We start from the raw sequence: 7,720 nt of genomic DNA, 5'->3' as shown, positions 1-7,720 counted from the left end.
GATCGGAATGTGGGAACCGGACGTGTTGGGCGTCGCCATCAGAGAAGGTTATCTCACCTTCTTCTGATCGAGCCTTTTTTGGTGCACGGTCCTCCACAGTCATCATCTCGATGTCCTGGTCGTGGTGCAGAGTCCGAGCATATCGTTCCCTGGCCTTTCCGCTATTTCCCACGAGGTGCGGGCCTCCACAGATGGTTAAGAGTGTTCCAGCCACGGGGGCAGGCTGTAATGGTGGCGAGCGTTGGCCCTGCTCGTTGCCACCTGGAGCTTCTCGTTGGGAATTTCCCGAGGCCCGTACGTACCTTCTCAAGTGTCCTTGTCTAATAAGGAACTTGATTTTGTCTTTTAACTGGTTGCATTCGTTAATGTCATGTCCGTAGTCGTTATGGTAACGACAGAACTTGGTAGTGTCTCTTTTCGAAATGTCGTTTCGAATGGGTCCAGGTTTTTTATAAGGCACACTAGAACTTGTGGCCTGGTAAACCTCTCCCCGAGACTCAACGAGGGTAGTGTAGTTAGTGAACCTAGGCTCATAACGATTACCCTTGGCTCGTTTGTTGTCGGAGGTGGAAGGCTCGTTATACGGCCGTTTTCCTCCATTCTTGCCATTACCGTTGCCGTTTCCTTGCCTTTGCCGTTGCCATTAGGTTTGGAACCATTGGCGGCTTTGGCGGGTTCGGCGGCCTTCTTACCCTTGTTCGAGGGTTTTCCATCATCGGCAATGGCATCCTCGAGCTTGATGTAATGATCAGCTCGGTCCAAGAACTCCTGGGTGGTTCTAACTCCTTCCTTTCGGAGACTTTTCCAGAGGGGAGAGCAACGTTTAACCCCTGCGGTGATGGCCATCATCTTGCCTTCGTCTCCGACTGTTTTTGCTCCAGCTGCCGCTCGCATAAAGCGCTGGACATAATCCTTTACTGACTCCCCGTCCTGCTGGCGAATTTCGACTAGCTGGTTTGCTTCAGTTGGGTGCACACGACCTGCATAGAACTGTCCGTAGAATTCCCTTACGAACATTTCCCAGGAAACTATGCTTGCAGGCGGGAACTTAAAGAACCACTCCTGCGCTACTTCAGAAAGTGTTGCAGGGAAGATCCTGCACCGAGCATCTTCAGACACTTTCTGAATATTCATCTGAATCTCAAACTTATTCACATGCAAGACTGGGTCCCCATCTCCATCAAAGTTTGGGAGTGTAGGCATTTTGAATTTGCTGGGAGTTTTGGCGTTAGCTATCCTTTGGACGAAAGGAGTGCCTTTCCTCCTATCGTGGTCGATGTAAGAAGTCCTTCCTCCGACCAGCTGCTGAACAGCCTGGTTGAGTGCGTCTATTTGGGCCTGCACTGCGGTAGGAATCGCGGTGGCCTCTGTTGCTGGTTGGACGTTCTCGCCGTGCCTCTCGCGGCGATCATTGAGTACATCTCTTAGGTCCTCTTCTTTTCTTCGCTGCTCGCTACCACTGAGCCGGTTGAAGACATTATTTTGTTTGGGCTGCCCCCCAGCATCCTGTCTATTTGGTTGGTCATCTTGAGGCACTTGGCTCCTGCTTTTACCTCTTTCTCCATTCCTCCCACCGGCATTCCCCTTGCCTGAGTCAGCCTCATTGTATCCGTGACCATCTCTGAACCTTGACTGGCTATGGTGAGATCGACTGTTCCCTCGATGCCCGTTCCTGGCTGAACCATCCCGAGCGTTAGAGGGTGGTCTGCGCTGGTCGTGGTGTCCCCGTGCACCATCATGCCGAGGGGGGCCCCGGACCGCAGAGCCTAACTCTGAGTCTCTCCTGTTGCCAGGAGGGTACCAACCTCTATTCGGTAGGTTCGGCCCATCATCCCCATGGCGTCTAGGGCTGCGAGGCTGATGCTCAGCCCTATTCTGCCTCTGTTGCGGGGGATTACCCCGAGCAGCTTGGGATGGTGGTTGCGCCTCAGGATCCTGTGGGACATCGTCATGGGGCACTTGAGGCTGCTCGGGCCTTTGCGGACTTGAAGGCTGAATCGGTGGGCTCGGATTAGGACCCCCTTGGGGTGGCTCATTCACCGGTTGGTCAGGCTGCGAGGCAGGTGCAGCCTGATTTCTAGCCAACAGCAAGGCTGCCTTCAGGGCTGCCATGGCTTTGCTCTGGCGGCGGTCTACCTCCGCCTGTCTTTCGCTCAATTCCGCGCGCTGCCTTTCTATCTCCTGCTGCTGCCGCGCCATAACTTTAGCAGCAGTCTCCTGATTGGCTCTCAGATTAGCCAGCTCTTCTTGCAACGCGCCCAGAGTACTCTTCAGCGTTGCATCATCCATTTCCTCCTCTTCAAAGTCCAGTTGTGGCTCATCCTCCTCCATTCTCGCAGGAGGAGGAGGAGGTGGCGGGTTTGACGGTGCAGCGGCGGCCGCCTGTCCAGCTTTCCTTCCAGCTTTTGCCATTAGTTTTCTTAACAGCAATAAATCAATCTCTCAATGAAAGCACCAGAATGTTGACCTAAGATTTGGCCAACTGACACGGAGTCAAAATGTGATTGATGTGAATGAATGTATAGAGAAGAACGTAATGACAAAAATAAACAAAACACAGTGATTTATAGTGGTTCGGCCCCAGGATCTAGTAATGACCTACGTCCACTTAGACTGATATTGATATAAGAATCAGAAGAGTGATCAAAGAACTAGGGTTCAATGAGTTTCACTAACCTCTCAAGAACAATACAAGTTTGCTAAGAGAATTATTATAGTTTCGAATGATTCAAAAGCCAAAAGTCCCCTCCCTTGAGCTATCTCTTGCTATTTATAGGCTCAAGGAGGGTTACAAAAGATTGTTACAGATATTCTTTCCTGAATAATTAGATACCCAGAAGATTGTATGAGATAAACTCGGGATTCATAAAGATCTTCCCATAAACGTTGCCTTGTATACGGAACCATCGACCAGACTGGTCGCGGGTAAGACAGGCTTACCCTGCTTCTACTGTGTCTTCTGGTCGATACTCTAGCAGACGCTTCCAGGTGTCAGCCACGTGTCCAGAGATTACTTGCCACATCACCAATGCTAATTTATTGGATAACACATATAATTAACGATTCACATTCAACCACACATTCATAAACTCAACCATCCATCGACATATATATCACATAAATATTAAATGCAAGAAACCCACACAAAATTTAATGCAAGAATATATGGAGATAGCTCTGGTACCAATTGTTGATTTTTAAGGTCTAAATCAGAGAAAAGTGGAAGCAATTTATGAAAATTCAATTAAAACCATAAGCCCAGAATCTCAACATATTGCATTAAATTAACCATATAAAAGATAGAGAAAGTTACCTCTTGATGCCTATCAAGATTCCTCGTATCTTTTTGTTTATTTATGATCATCCAATCCTCGCAATTCCAACGTGACAGATCTCTCACCTTGATCTTCCAAATCAGTCTCTAACACACCAGGACATGTGTGGGCACGTAGATTACTATAGGATTGATTTCTAGTGACCACTAAGTACCCTCAACTCATGAGACTTAATGATGGTCAAGAGAAAAAGGAAGAGAGACTTTTTTTAGAGTGGCTAGGTTTTCAAAAAACTAGATTGATCATCCTCTTAGGTCAAACCTATAATGATGTATTTATACAGTTTTATTTAATCCAATAAATATAAATAATAATTTTTTATTTAAACTAAATTTAAATAATAAAATATCTTTATTACCATTTTATCTAATATCCAATATTTAAACTAATCAAAATATCTTATTAAATAAATATATTTTGAATACTATATCTAATAAAATATTCAAGAAAAATCCACATGGCGCACCTATAGTGCTACACGCTTATGAGCGTACAGTCATAGGTGTGTGACATTATTTTAATGCTCAAAAAATATTTTTCTCAATTTGTCTTCAAATAAAATAATATATTTATATTTAAATAAATATCAATTAATCAAAAATTAACCTTATTTTATTTTCGTTTGGATTAAAATAATATCTTTATTTTATTTCTCCTTTTATAATATCATTTAAATAATTAAATAATACTCTTTTAACAAATACATAATTGTAATAAATAAAACTAAATATTTAAATTAATGAATTCACAATTACTTAATAATAATAATCAAATAATTACCATTTTGCCCTCGTCAATAAAATCTCTCACAAAATAGTTATTTATCTCGCTAATCTTTCCTGATTCAATCTTACCCTGGACAGTGTAGTACAGAGGTGACTTGGGGACCATGGACCTATAATTCTAAGCTCCAATAAATTAGATTATTTATTAAACTCATCAATGTAATAACCTTATTCATTAATTCCATTATTACTCCACTATAAATATGGAATTGCACTCATAGAAAATATAGAATTATATTTACTGAGTTCTAACTCGTAGTCCATTGATATAATCAATATAAGTACTTTTGTCATCCAAGTTATTAGTTCATAATTAGAGTTGGTTAAAATTACCATTTTACCCTTCTAATTATCTCTTGATTCCTTAATTACCATTAATTCATAATGAATAGTTAATCTATAATTCAATTATAGATTTGAGCTCAATAACTAAATTCACTCCCAGAATTAACCCGCACGGGAACTAATATTCGATCCTTTATGAAAAGCTTGGATTCCATTGTTGTATAACATGTTCCCAACCATTCATGTTATTATGTTCCTAAAACAAAACTTATTTGGTATCATTATATATAAGATATCTGTAACGTTCCAAAAACGCTAATAGGGTTTAGTGCCTTGATTAGCATGTCGGGAGGACAGAATTGGATATATGTGTGATTAACTAATTAAATGCGTGACTATGTGGCATGCATGATATATATGATGAAATGAATATATTTAAATGCATGTTTATTTGTATTAAATATGCATGTGGGCCCATTCTTGATAGTTGGGGCATATTTGTAATATTACCCTGTTGTGGGCATAAATGTTATTATATGTGAGTAAATGATTGAGACCACATTATTGTATGGTTATATTTGTAGTATATGGCTTGAGGTAATCCTAGTGAGCGGATTGGCGGAATAGTCACATCGGGGATTAATACCCGGCTCGGGGCGAGCCTAGGGGTATTTTGGGAAGTTAATGTATATTTGAGGTTTATTGAGTAATGGGTAAGTATTTGGTGATTAAATGGGCATCTCAGGATTAATTGGGAATTTATAGGACTACTCGTGGAATTAGCGGGAAATGTGGCAAATGACGACTTTGCCCTTGGGGCCATTTAAGGTCAAGGGTATACTTAGGGGCAATATGGTATTTTGGTAAGTGGATAGGCTTAGTAGAAGCTTGTAGACACAAGGTAATAAGCAGATTCTTTCTCCCTCTCTCCTTAGTCGGTTGGCACATCTCCCCTTGGTGGGCATTGAGGCTGGTGGAATGTCTTGGCGAAGTTACTGAGGAGAAGGCAGAGAATTGAAAGCTTGGGAAGCAAAGCTGAGAATGGAATGGGAAAGTAGCAGCTGAAGGATCAAGCTAGGAGTATTTAAGGATTAGATCAAGGATCAGAACATCTCTGAGGTAAATTTTATAACCTGATTTTCTTATTGTGAATTCTATGATGGGTTTGGATAGTGCTTTGGCTGAGCTTAGCTCTAGCTTTGATTCTGAGTTTGATTGAGGATTTGTTATAGATTCCAGGATGTTTGTACTGTCTATGATCTATCGTTGAGAGTTTTAGGCTTGATTCTAACTTTGGCACACATTTAGGATGATTTCTGTTGAGTTTGGTTGGGAGAAACGTTGGATAAACCTAGGGATTTCTGGGTTCATAGGGCGTTGTCACCCGCCTGCCCCAGAAGGCCCTAGGAGGGTTGCAGACATGAAGGCGTACCATGACCCTAGGGGGCAAGCCACAACCCGCTCCCCCCAGATGCAAAGACTGCACCTCTGACTTGAGGTGCGCCGCGACCCTCAGGGCCAAGTCCGGGCCCGCCTAGAGAGTTTTAGCTTGGGTTTGTCTTAAGGCTCGGGATGGCTCGGGGATCTAAACTTAAGCACTCAGGACGATTTCTACTACTCGGTTTAGTATAAATTAAGGTTCCAGAGGCTAGTATTTGAATCCAAAGCTTTTGATTGGTTTAGGATCTTAATGGTTATCCATTATTGCAGTGTGACTAGGTTTTAACGCAAGGGCTCAAGGATCAAGGATCGTGCTTGGGGCTGTCATACGCTCGCTACTCAGGACCTGAGGTAAGAAAACTGCACCCAAGTTGTGATTGGGGCTTAAACCCCTTGTATGAATATATTATGAAGATATCATATCTGTAGTTGAGAATATCTGATTGGGCATGCTTGTATACACTGCCAATGATTACTTGCCATGCAATGTGCATATATGATTATATCTGTTTACATGCCAGCCTAAGGGTGCCGGGGGCTGATAGCAAGCGTGTGGAACACAGCCCGACCTAAGGGTGCCGGGGTCGGCCATAAATTCAGTGGACTCGGCCTAAGGGCGCCAGGCCTAAACATTATGCAATAAACAGAAGCGTGGTTCACGCTTAACTATTTGTATTAATTGATGAGATTGATTTATATGCTTGATTAAGCTGAGTACTTCTATTGGGTTTGTTCCATATATTCTATTGTTAGTTGAATTTGGTGAATTATATTACTGCTTTTATACTATTGCCCAGTTGTGCATGTTGTTTTAAGTTTTCTTGCTCGGCCTTGGCTCACGGGTGCTGCATGGTGTAGGTAAGAGAGTTGATAGCTAGACCAACCATGATTTTGATAGCTTCAGGGGTGGTGTGTACATATGCAGCCTGCTCGATCGCCACGGATGGGATAGCTTGGGAAGAACTAGGGTTAAACCTTGTTTTTCTCTAAATTGTATATGATTACCTTTTACAAGTCTGTAAACTGATTTTTGGGATCCCGTGTACAAACTTAATATTTTAATGAAAAATAACCATTTTTCTGACCAAATCTTTGATTACTTGACCTTAACTTAGTCTTTAATTACACATTTAAGTTCAAACGACTTGCTTAGTAGGTTAAGCACTATTTTAAACACATAGTGTAACGACCTGTTATCCAAGGTGTTACAACTTGGTATCATAGCGGTCTAGGTTTAAGGGTTCTTGAAGATTAGCTGGGCGTGTACACTCGCCGCTAAAGATAAGCTCGACTCACAGTTAGGTACTTAATGACATGGTTATGCAGTTAATTGTTTAAATTGAACCTATATGCCTTATCTGCGTGTTAGTATAGAAAGCATGATGTGTATGAGTATATTTGGTAGAAATAGAATTTGATAAATGACGCATGAGTAATGTATATTTGTGTTTTGGTATTTAAATTGTGTGTGTGATTTTTGTGATTGTTTGGACCTACCCATTGGGGTATTTATGGATATGAATATTAGGACTGAGGGGTTAAGTCACTGGTTATAGACTGATTCAGAACGTATGTACTCAAGATAGTTAATTGGACCTGGTATCGTTAGTATGGGAGGTTGCAGATGATAGTTATGGTTGGAACCCTCCATCAGCCCTTGGAATTTTGCAGCAGATGTTTGCTGGTATGCGAGTAAGATCGCTAGATCAAAGTGAGGAGATTAGACGGTTGAGATAGCGGGTTCCGTTGGGGAATGCTGCTTCGTATATCTTGACAGTAATGGCACCAGTGTGAGTACAACCTGAGAATGGAAAAGCAGATAAGAGTTATGGTACGAAAGGCCTTAGAGGCACTATCCTCTAGTTTCTGAGGGAG

The sequence above is a fragment of the Humulus lupulus genome, chromosome 1, assembly GCF_963169125.1.
Source record: "Humulus lupulus chromosome 1, drHumLupu1.1, whole genome shotgun sequence".
NCBI lineage: Eukaryota > Viridiplantae > Streptophyta > Magnoliopsida > Rosales > Cannabaceae > Humulus > Humulus lupulus.
The sequence above is the reverse complement of the archived record's forward strand: the minus strand, read 5'-3'. Positions refer to the sequence as shown.